At 41.0% G+C, this 12,299-nt stretch overlaps 1 protein-coding gene across 4 annotated transcripts in view; it reads left to right on the top strand.

Annotated features, from left to right (window-relative positions):
- Positions 1-1,450: 1,450 nt before the first annotated feature.
- Positions 1,451-12,299, top strand: part of il1rapl2 (interleukin 1 receptor accessory protein-like 2) — a 443,220-nt gene continuing 432,371 nt past the window's right edge. For all 4 annotated transcript variants that reach the window (XM_063499998.1, XM_063499989.2, XM_063499971.1 and 1 more), the window contains exon 1: positions 1,451-1,553. The gene's annotated coding sequence lies outside the window, so the exon portion shown is untranslated. The remainder of the gene's footprint in view (positions 1,554-12,299) is intronic.

The following is a 12,299-nucleotide window of genomic DNA, read 5'->3' as shown; positions in this document are numbered from 1 at the left end:
TGCCCATTCTGTAGCTTAAAAAAGGGAGGAGATCCTGCTCCCTCTGTTCCTCCTCCCCATCTCCTCATTCCTCTTCATCGGGTTGGAGGACGACCCAGAAGAAGCGGCTGAAGGCTTCGCGCTCTCCCCTCCTCTCCCTTTTCTCCCAGCGCTACGAGAAGGATTTCCAAAAGTCATTTCAAGTGGACTTTTTTTTGTGATTTTGGCAGCAAAGCACATTCCGGGATTGTGTCCAGGAAAGAAAAAGGGAGGTTTAACACTCTGACCTGTAAGGGACACATTCCTGGAGAGGAAGAAAAGTAAGAAAAAGGGGAGAGCAAAGAGGAGACAGCAGAGAAATGGAGAACACGCGCAAGCTATTATTTCCAAAAAGGTCTTTTTGGGAAAATTAGGGGAAAGCGGAAGCCTGTTCCTGAATTACTGCGCTGTAAGTAATCGACCGCTGATTGAGTATGGACTCATTGTTTTTTATCAGCTGATAGATTGGTTGATTGACTTCTGGAGATTTTTAACGGACAAACTTTGAGCTGTTGGAGTGGATGTGAGGAGAAAGGTGAACGGTGCACTGCAGCTTGATTCTCATGCCTCTCCAGCAGCCCCTCTGGATCTACTTATTGATGAATCAATATACTGACGATATCGACCCACAAAGCTGGAACCTGCAGATTATTACTTGGTCATTAAGGACACATTTCCTGCCATTCCCTTCAGCTGTCTTGCAACCAGTGAAACTTGGAATGAACCTTATATAAAGTGCATCCCTTCTATTAGGAATTATACATGACTTTTAGAGAGATCATAAATCATAAAATATTAAGTACCTCAACATTTCTGTGGGCACACATTGACTGCTGCTGGCGCGTTAAATCCCCTGTAGAAATAATATAGGGACAGAGAAAAACCTCTACAAAGTGCAACAAGGACGAACATAAAGGCGTCATTTCTACTACAGCGCCACAGTATGAATATTGTAAGAATTTAATAGAGATTATTTGAGTGCCAGCGCTTCTCGGGATTCCAGTTTGGAGATTGGAAGTTATTTTTGGCTGCGCAAAGTAGAGCGACTCTTCCACACCATTGCCCGGACAGAGTCAGAGAAAAGACTGAACACAGAGGTCTGTACCTGCTTTTTCTTTGTCTTCCATCCCGTCCTGGAAGAAAGGAGCGGGATACACGGAGGGCGGAGGAGAGGAAAGGAAAGCTAGAGAGAAAGAGAGAGGGAGAGCGGAGGAGATGCCTAACTGCGGTTAATTGGAGGAGACTTTATCCTACCAACATCTCGGAGAAAGAAGGAGAGAAGAGGAAAAGGGATTTTATTCCTTTTTATAGCCAGAGAGGCTGTCTGTCTGAGGGTCTACATCTCATTTTTGGGGGGCAGAGGAGAGAAGAAAACAACCTTCTTCGGCTGCTTATTTACGCTTATATCGTCCCGTCACTTTGGAGAGGAGGAAAGAAAAGAGAGCCAGTGCTGGGATTATTTTTTTTTAACATTTGTGTCTGGTCAAGATTCCGTTATCTGCTTGGATTCAGGATTAGTTCCTCTGAAACACCAGGTAAGAGGATGTTACGCTCCGATTTAACGCCTATGTGCGCGTGATGAGTGCGGGTGATGAGTTTACTTCTCGGGCTGAGTGTGTGTGTGTGTGTGTGTGTGTGTGCGCGCGCGCGCGCGCCGAGTGTACGAGATAGCGAGGGCGCGAGTCACAGAGAGAGAAAGAGCGAGAGAGCAGGGAGTGCGCCTGATCCTCGCGTGTGTGTGTTTGTCAGAGGTGAGAGACTCAGGTGAAGAAGAGCATTTTTACGCGCGAGGAAAGGGGGAGAGAACACGGGTGTCGTTTATTTAGGACGTGCGTCCATTCGTTAGTTACAATCGTTTTGATTGGATACAAATTCAGGCTTTGACACTTTGATTGGACAGTTTTGGTTTTTAAACTCACTGCAAGGCCAACAGGCTGCCTGCTATTCATGCATCAGCGTACACGTGGGCGGATAAAATAACACGAGTGTGCTAAAAGCTGGACATCGCGGGTGAATCGCATTTCCTCCAGGGAAGCTCAGGGACTCTCAGCCAGAGTTGTAGTGCGATATAAAGAGTCGGCATCCACGCAGGAAATATTGTTCATTCTGAACTCACATCCGTGTCTCTGAGGTTGCAGAGGACTCAGCGGTCTCTTTGCGGTCGTTATTCTGCGTCGCTTGTCTCCTTCTTTGCTATTCCTTCCCACCTCAGTCTTGTTGCACACGCGCTTGTCATTTGTGTCCTTTTCTTTGTATGTTTGCGTGACCTGGCAGTTTGTCTTGCTCTGGTCCCTTTGGGGTCATTTTTTATGTCTTATGATCTTTAAGTTTTGCATCTTATTGTGTCTCTCTGGTTATTTCACTTCTTTAGCAGCTCCAGTACTTATTTCTGAAGTCCTAGTTTATTTACCTTCTGTTGTTTCTGCTCAGGAATACTCATCATATGCTCTTAACAAATACAGGCATTAAAACAAACAAACAAAAACAAAAAACAAAAAAATACTGGATATGTTCCAAAATGTCTCCTCGGCTGCGTGGGACGATGCATCTTTGGGTGAAAGAGTGTCGTTTAGGTTCCACTGTATAATTTTCCCATTTGTTCAAGTCTTCCCAAACACAGACGACCGTTTGTCTGAGTGCTTTACAGCCAAGCAGGTGCTCTCTCACTCCCTATTCCCTCTCTCTCTCTCTCTCTGTGAGGATGAACAGAGAAAGAGAGACTGTGTGCGTGTGTGTGTGTGTAAGTGTGTGTAAAAAGGATGTGTAGTGCCAGAAGGCAGTGGCAGAAAGTGTGAGTTTATAGTTTTAACACTTTGTGTAAGAGGAAAAAGGAAGAACAGATGTGTATTCAAATTGTGCATGTGAGTGCATTACAATGCGCTAGCAGGATACACACACACACACATGCACGGGGTGGGATGTGGGGAGTTTAATTATATTGGGCGTTTAGCAATAAGGTGCGCATCAATCGTCAGAATGGAGGGAGGCCGAGCACCCACCAGAAACTGCAGGTGTGTGCGCGCTGATTTATTGTGTGAAGCTGATGTCATATAGATCTGATCAGCAGGTAGGTGAACCGGCAGCAGGACGACTCTGTCACACTGACCAGCATCAGCCATCTATTACAAAGATGGAGAAGGGGGTGGGAGTAATTTACAGCAGGGGCGCAGAGATGGGAGATTGAAGGTACTGGAGAAACATCGGGGCAACAGAAGAGCAGTGGTGAGAGTGTTCAGATCCATTACAGCGATGTGTCAGAATAGTCCTGCAAGCGAAGCTGTCAAAGTAAAAGAACTCATTACGCAGTGAATGGCCCTCGTGATTATTAATGTTAGTAATGTTATTGAGACTTTTCTCTTGTGATATTTTAGATTATTTGAGCCGTGTAACCCTCAAACTGTTCCAGCTGCAACAACAACTACCCTGTCCCTGCACACTTTCACTCTGTTTGTGTGTTGGTGTGGAGCCTCTGACACATTAAGTGGTATTCCAAACCATCTTGCATTAAGTGGACGTAACTTGACCTTAATAGATCCATCCAATGGTAGCAGAATAAATGCTGACTGGAGTATTGTGTTTCCATCAGAGAAAGGTGAAAACATAATAAAAAATCCCATATTTTGCATCTCACTCCACGCCTGACTGTGCTCAGTCTAGTTGGCCTGTCGTAAAAAATACCCTTAAAAAGTTGGAAGTGTGTAGACATGCCCGAAGCTGGAAGGTATTTATAAAGATTTTCATCACATGTAAATTTTCCGTCTGAATAAAACATTCCCACATTTGGCAACAGCTTCACAGCTGTAAAGCCGAACGACCGTGGGCTATATGGATTAGAAAGACTTGGGAGAATTTTCAAAAGCATCATGTATCCTTATCCTCATCAGCAGGTCACAGCCCGATTAGAGAAACTTTCTGCTTTGTTTTCATCTCACCATAACTGCAAACTGGAAATACTGGAGAAAATATAAGTCAGAAATTGTTTTTTTGGACCTGTTGAGTCCAATTAAACTGCAACTTTACCAAGTTTGACACCAAACAATGCTGGATACATTTGAAATATGTAAATGTTGAACCGCACACTTCTATGTACATGCGTAAAAATGATCAAGATACCTGAAAAGTGCGCTTTTCTGCGAAGCTTCAGTCAGTGCATTTAGCTGCCCTCAGATTCTGGAGACAGCAATGAGAGAAAACTTAGACACAGAAAAGAGAAAAAAAGGATGAAACTAAAGATCAGAAGCAAGAAGAACAATGTGCTCACAGCGGGCGGAACCAGGGAAAGTCGGAAGAGGGAAGAGGAGCAGAAAAGCGGGGCGAAGGGGAGAGGAGGAGTATAGCGGAGAGGGAATTGCTGTTGTTTCTTCCATTATAATTATTTTGAGGCAAAGCTAATTCAGTTCAGCACCTGTTATATATTGAATCCTTGTTAAAACGATGCAATAAACTGTACAAACTGAAAAAAGTCAAGTCTTTTAACTACAACATTGAGCTATAATAGTAGCTCTGCACTTACAAAAAAAGAGAAATTTTGCCATAAGGGACAAAATGATTTGAGAAAGAGCTGAGGAGGAAGGAGACTTATACAAGGAGGGAAGAGGAGATAAAGTGAAATAAGAAGAGAGAACAGATTTAAAGACATGAAGCAAGAAGAGAAGAGAGAAAGAGAGAGAGAGAGTCATAAATTGTGGAGGGGATGATGAGGCACGAAGAGATGCTGGAAATATATGGGAGGAGGAAGATTGGCTGGAACGACAGCAGGATGAATGAGAGCGAGTGTGAGACAGATATACAGAGGATGATGTTGAGGACACGATATATTCTATGCTATACATTTATGCATTATCTTCTCAGATTTAAGTTGGAAAAGATGTTGATTTCAAACTTCATAACTTCTTTCCAGGCACTTTCCTAAACAGCAGTGAGGAAGGATTTCCTTTAAGACAAAGACAGACTCGCCTATGTTACTTACCATCGCTTTAGGCCTGTTGTCCCGCTGTGAAGCATTAGATTCTGTAACATAAACAAAAGTCACCTCAAGCTATTGCTGTGGGAGCACTACAGTGCAAAAATGAAAACTCACAACGTGCATTGAAGGTTAAGACATTTTTTATACTAGAATATCCACTTTTTTATATATATGTACACACCTGATGATTCCATGCCTGCTTTTATATCTGTGTTTAAGCACTAACCCGGGGACGTGGATACATTTGTTGTCTCATTTAAAACCGGAAAACGTGATCTTTCCCCAACCTTAAGCAAAGGTCTTGTGCTGCCTGAACCTACATGTGAACCCAGCCTTGGGTGTGAGCCGAGCAGTTTGAAGCCGCTCACAAATGTTACCTCTGCAATTACACAACATTTAAAGATAACTTGGAAAGCCACTATATAGAAATACCTTTTATTTTTACAGGCAAGCTTGGTATACAGCATATTGTATATGCTGGATTTATTACATCTTAATCAGGCAGTTTCAAATAAGTAAAATTCTCCTTTATGAGGGAGACTTGAGAACAAGAAACAAAACATTTTAGGACAGTTTGGAGTCCTTACCATTTGTATGTGTAGACTACATCAAGCCACTTCTAGCAAGCTTTGTATGTACATATGAAATATGTAAAGTTAGGGTTTTACTGGATCTTGAATTTCAATTTCAAGATTTAAATGGGAGATGCAATGCTTTAGAAGCTTAAGCAGAGACGTTTTATATATGAATACTGTTAGGGTTCTTCTTGACTGTAAAGCCTGTTCATATAGAGAACTGTGGGGTTTTTTGTGCACAATGCAGGGCAACCTTCATAACTCAGTCAATCTCTACACAAAGCCTAGCTTAAGTTTACAATATAAATGTTAAATGAAAGTCTGCTGCATATATACTTCTAATACATTGTGTGTGCTGGTCAGCTTTAATTTCAGGAAAGGCACAGGCACATATGCAGGATACCATGAAGCCAGTCTTTTCTGTATTCAGAACTAGTGTGGGAGCGTTAGCTGAAAGGTGTTTAAATGAGAATGAGTGTGAGCCAGGGCCTTGGCTGGGGTGGCTGAGCTGGACGTACTGCTGCGGACGACGTTTCCAGTGTGAAGAATGAAATTTAGATTTCAGCAATTAAAAGTTGATGTTTATTCATGTGTAACATGTACGCAATGATGAACTCTTCTAATCCAGAAAGGTCCCAATACAAGAACCAGGCTATATCAGTTACTAATATGCAACTCGGGCAGGATGCTCACTGAAAAGACTGTGACTTGAACAGGTATAGCATTGTAGCATATAGCATAGTATAGAAGCTTCTCGGAGGTAAGAAGGTTTAGAAACTTCTGAAAAATACTTGTTATCAGGTTGATTAATCAGGTTGCTAACTCGTCGTTTAGATCTCACACCTTTACCTTTCATGGGAACGCAGCTACACCTAAGGATGTTCACTTTTGACCTTAAAGTTGTGAATTTAGGATGCTCAACCTCTTCAGGGGGAAATTAGAAATCAGTCAAAGACTTAAAGGGTTCATCTAAAATCGAATTATTTGTTTAACTCTTCTTTCTCTTTACCCGCTTCACGGAGCTTGGTTTATTTGGAGCTCTGCTCTTCTCCGCTCTGGATTTGTGTCTTCTGTTTTACATCAAACCCTCTGATCAGTCGTATGCCGCATGGCATGTGCGATATTATTATGACTTGTGTATTGCAACATTTCAAAGAGCAGCTTTGATCAAAGTATTGTCATACAATGTGGGAATCCTTATTCTTCAGTGAAAATCCGGCATAATTTAATCTCATGCAAGATAAAATGATCAAGGAGCCTATTTTGTGTCATATGAAAGAACCTGTTCAGTGGCAAGAAGCAGTTATACATCAGCCTCGTGGTTAATTCTTTATTGAATACATGAAAAACATTAGGACACTTTTTTGCGATAAAAGAAGTGGAAACTCCCATATAGCATGTGTATACTTGCATATTCTGTGTATTGCAGTTCTACTTAAAAATAACTCACCTTTTCTGAGTTTTATAATGTTTTTTCAGAGACAGCCATCTTGTCTAAATAAAATGCTTTTGGATTGTATTTTTAATAAGACAAGAAAACTCAGGGATTCCATCTTTAATCTGCAGTGTTCATCTCCACTGCCTGAATGATCAGACTTAGGCTACGTTCACTCTGCAGGTTTTAATGCTCAATTCCAATTTTTTGATCAAATCCAATTTTTTTGTCTGCTTGTTCACACTACAAATAAAATGTGACAGCAAACGTGCTCTAGTGTGAACGCTCAAAGCGGCCCGCATGCGCAAAAGAAGACGTCACACACAACGCGCTCTGTTTAGACCCAGACCAACAGTATTGTTTGACTGATGGCCTTAATATAAAGACGTGTTTCGGACTTTACGTTTCCCAATTTTGCTTTAAGTTATAAAGTTATTGTGTTATTTACATTTGGCCTAATAATGATCCTTACTGCTGCTTTAGAGAGGAGCGGTGCTTCAAAGGATAGTTGCAGATTTCTGTCAGAATCTGCAGATTATACAGTACAAATAAAATGTTCACGTTTCTCCAACGTTGTCTTCCCAACAGTTTCACTGGATGACCAGGAAGCGTTCGCGATGTCTTCTCAGGCGCTGATAATCGGCGTCTGTCTTGTGTCAGTGACGTAAAAGACGGATTTAATGCGACCTGACCGTTCAAACAGCAGTCGCTTTCTAAAACATCGGATATGTATCGGATTCAGGACCACATATGAAAGTGACCCAGGTCGGATTTGAAAATATCGGATTTGTGCCGTTCACACTGTCATACCATGATCGGATACGGGTCGCATAGGGTCAAAAAAGTCGGATTTGATGCGCTTTCGCCTGCAGTGTGAACATAGCCTAAAAGAACATTTCAACATATGAGTTACATTTTTCTGCTGTATAAAAAGAGTGATTAAAACTTTCAGGGTAGCCCAAATGAAGGGTTTACAGATTTGAGTAATATTCTATTTGCATAAATGTTAGACAAGGAGATCAATGCTACTCTCATATGTCTAAATATAAAGCTCACATTAGAATATTTGCAAGATTAATTTAGCTAATATGAAAGTGAAAGAAAACGGCTGGACCACTTTGTCCAAAGATCAAAAATACATATGTAGCTATAATAACAGGAAATGTAAGTTGTCCAGCATACAGCTGAGATATCAACAAGACACAGCAGCTAAGAGAAACAGGAAGTGTACTTATTAGGGGATTTTATTCTGGCACATGAATTTTTTCATCAATGGATGTTTAGATGGGATGGGGCGCGGGGGTGGGGGGGTGGGTTGTATTCTGGTTAACAGCTTGGAAGTAATCTCACTGTCCTGTTCAGAGATGCACTAATATTTTAGAATCCAGTCGTTGACTATTTACCAAAGAGATTCCTCTCTGTCCTCAACGTCTTTTCAACCAACAAATAATACTGGATCATCATATGAATTTGCTGTACTACTCAAATATGCAGCTGATACTGTATGTGTTTTTATTTAAACTTCATGGCATTGCCTGCTATAAATTAGTTAACATCTCTCATCGCTAAAAAAATGTATCTACTTCGTGGAGTTTGATGTGTTTGTTGTTGTTGAATGATAGATTAGTTTGTGCACAGAGGGTTTGCATGTAACTTTTTCTAGGGTTCTTTAAAAATGTAAAATGTTTCTGTGTCTTTACTCTGGCCTGGCATGTTAGCCAACTCTACAGTGATGAGCGGGTAGAAGAGAGAGACACTGCTGTAATTTTGCTGTTGCTAGTTAGCGCTGGTTTTGCCTTTTCCCTGGCATGCAGCATTCAAATCAAACAGCTAAATGAAACTGATAGACTAGAATAGTTCTTCAAAAGTTCAAACTGTGGGTGTGTCTTTATGCTAGCCTAGTTTGCTAGCCAGCAATCTTTTGTGCTTGGACCAGCTCTGCAGTGAGACGTAGGAGAAACACCTCATCTCAGACTGCACAAGTAAAAACCAACTTACATAGCACCACTGAGTTTCTGCCATAGTCCCCTACTCTAAAGTCTATTTGCATGTAACCCATGTAAACCCAGTTTCTAATGAGCTACCACAGAGCCCATCCTTACAGCGGGAATAATGATGCATTTCTGCAAACCGAGTTATCAGTAAAATCTGCTTCAGAAACAGGAATGTCACAGCTTCAGGATTATTACACCCACCACCAGAGATGGAAGGCGCTAAGTATTAAAGAGGACTCCAGCTACATAGCACATGGTCTGTTCTCATTTCTTTTCTTAGGAAAACACCTACAGAGCATCAGAGCTAAGACTAGCCACCTCAAAGTTTTTACCCCCAGGCAGGAGCATTTTACATAACCCATCCTCTCTCTATATATCTGTGTATCCCCTACAAATGTTTTTACCTACTTCTGCTGCTGTAGCTCATCTGCCTCCAGGTTTAACAATGCATACCTTAGTATGCATTGTTACTTAGTAGTTATTTGAGTTACTATTGAATTACTTTTAGATCAAAACAGTCTGACCATTCTTATCTAACCTCTGACATCAACTCAGAGAACTGCTGCTCGCTGGATATTCTCTGTTTTTCTGACCGTTCTCTGTAAACCCTAAAAATGGTTGTGGAGCAACCAGCCACATTCAAATTTGCCTATTTTTTCTTTCTTCCCAAACGTAATGCTCGGGTTGAGCTTCAGCAGGTCACTTTGACCATGTTAACATGACTAAATGCATTGGGTTGCTGCCATGTGATTGGCTGATTAGACATTTACTTTAACAAGTTTTAAAGCAAAGTCACGTTTAAGTTTAATTCTGAAGATTTCAGCAAATGTTTTAAAGAAGTAAAAAACTCTTCCTATATCAGAGAAATATCTAGTAGCCAGCATATCCATCTGACTCTGAAGTACTTTCAAGTGAAGAATCATGTGTAGCCATGCCAAAGTACTATTTATTCCAGAACAACATGGTCATAGCCTTGGGCAGGCCAGAAACCAGCAAGCACTGGTCATTTGAAATATCCCTGTTTCAGCGCACAGCTTGATAGCAATTGACAACAGCTTGACAGCTGTGTTAATCCTACTCATGGTGCTAATGGCTAATTGTTAGTCTTCCCACTGTGTTTATTAGACCTTTTTTTTTTTAAGTTCGAACACACTGTTTCAGAGAAATCAACATTATTGGAGTGGGTAGATTTCAAGTGTGGATCCAGGCAAGCGCTGGCAAACTACTCTACACTTCTGCTGTATTTAAGATGTAACAATTTGCTGCTCATCAGGCCAATTAGTTCATTAGACATATTTTTTTCACATTTGTCTTTAAATAATAAATGTGCAATATCAATTTAAACCTACTTTATGTGTTTCCTCATTAATTTGTAAATTTATACAGCGAGGTCCTCCAAAATCTAATCAGATCATTTCTCCACCTGTGGTGTAACTTTAAGATATCATGCGTACAGAATCACAGATGCCAGCATGATGCATGATGGTTCACTTCCCATGTGCCACGCTAGGAGGGTTTGGGTGAGGTTAAATTGAACTTCTCCTCATTCTGGCTTTCAGAGAGGAGTCAACCTCTGCCCATAGGGACAAACTGCAAAACATTCAGACTAAGCTCTCAAAGCTGCTACCTCTAGCACTACATCCACTTCTGCTACTATGAATAATAGTAAAGCACATTGTTATGAAACTATTATGTTGCCGGCAGGTCATTTCACATGTCTCTGGAGGTCAGCCTCAGCTCAGACTGGCGCCCTACAGTTGATAAAGATTCGGTGACTCAGAGTCTTACTCATCATCGACAGGGTGGGGGCCTGCTGACGTGAAGGTTTAAATCAAGATGATCCAGTTGAATGTTGGTGTGCTCTACGTGATGACCTCAAAGTGCTGTTGAAGTGAGAGCGCTGACTTTCACTAACTAACCTCAGCAGAAAGACTGACATAGATATTTGTGGGGCAACGTACGTTCTGTCCATCAGGGTTAGAAAGCAGAAATACTATTTGCTGGTGTAGAAAGTTGAGTGTTTCCAGAAAGTACACACAGTTATTAACTCTCTTTGTGGAAGACATTTTGGTCACCGGCCTCTTTCTGGCACGGAGTCACTTGATAAAAGAGGCATTATGCTTTAATGAGACTGGATCCCAGAGTGAGACTGCATTTTTCTTCTTTGTCCTGAGTGGAGAAAAAAAGTTGAAGAAACCTTGGCACCAGAGCAACAGCAGAGTATTTTATTTTGCTGCTGGACTGTTTCACGTTACATTTGTTCTGGTAGAAGATAAACGACATCCTGCATTTGAACCCCTCTGTCTAAACAAGCAATAGACTTTAACTGTAAATGATCAGTATAAAGGAGCTTTAGTTGTCACAATGAGTACCGTATAAGCTTTCCATTTTTTTGTGTGTGTACGTGTTGAAGAGTTTATAGTTAAGCCTTAAATGTATGAATCCCAAGCAAGCAGCAAGTGCTTTAGAAATCAGGAAATAAATGTAGGGAATTTCAAGAAACTCCATGTATGGCTTAAAGGCATTTACTCTAAAGAACTGGGACACAAATTATTGTTTTTATTCACGTTACATCATTCCCTGTCTCCAAGAAATAGGGATATGGTTAAATAGGGTTTCTGTAGAAATAGAAAGTGTGCGTGTGTGCGTTCACTTCATGAATTTCTAATGTTTCTCTTCTGTGTAAATGAAAAGAGATCCATTGGGGTTAAACAGAGCTGCGGGATTACACAAAACCCTAATCTGTTATAATAATTAATTCGATGTTTGTTTGCTGTGTGTGTGTGTTCACTGAATGATGGTGATGATGTTGGTGGGCTTGTAGTGGTAAGGCATCCAGAGGTAAATCTGCTGCCATGTAATAGAAGCAAACAATAGCAATGATAGGAGCAGGAGGGTAACATCTCAGCATTGCTATCATGGACTCATGTGCGCCTAAAAACAACAGAATTATCAAGTGTTCTGATTTACTTGCAAATCTGAATCTCGTCGCAGTCAAAATTACAACAATTCACACTGCAGGCTGAAGTCAGTAAGTGAACCTCAGTGCTAGCCGGTCTGGGTTGTAGACGTGCCCCTCCCTACAAATAAAGCCACAGGTTTTGGCTGAATAGTCAAAAACACAACATCCTTCTTAAACACAGTCTTGACCTTATAGTAAATATCAGTGAAAGAACTAAAGGAGAATTCATTAGGAGTTAGGAGTTAGGAAACGACAATCACAACTGAATCTAACTGCACTTAGATAATCTGTCCTGTAGAAGTGGATAACCATGTCAGAAGTATTTAATAAAAGAATAAAAACTGTTAGT

This window comes from Pelmatolapia mariae, linkage group LG2 (assembly GCF_036321145.2).
Source record: "Pelmatolapia mariae isolate MD_Pm_ZW linkage group LG2, Pm_UMD_F_2, whole genome shotgun sequence".
NCBI classification, from domain to species: Eukaryota; Metazoa; Chordata; class Actinopteri; order Cichliformes; family Cichlidae; genus Pelmatolapia; species Pelmatolapia mariae.
Note: the sequence above shows the minus strand (reverse complement) of the source record. Positions and strands in the feature narration are given on the sequence as shown.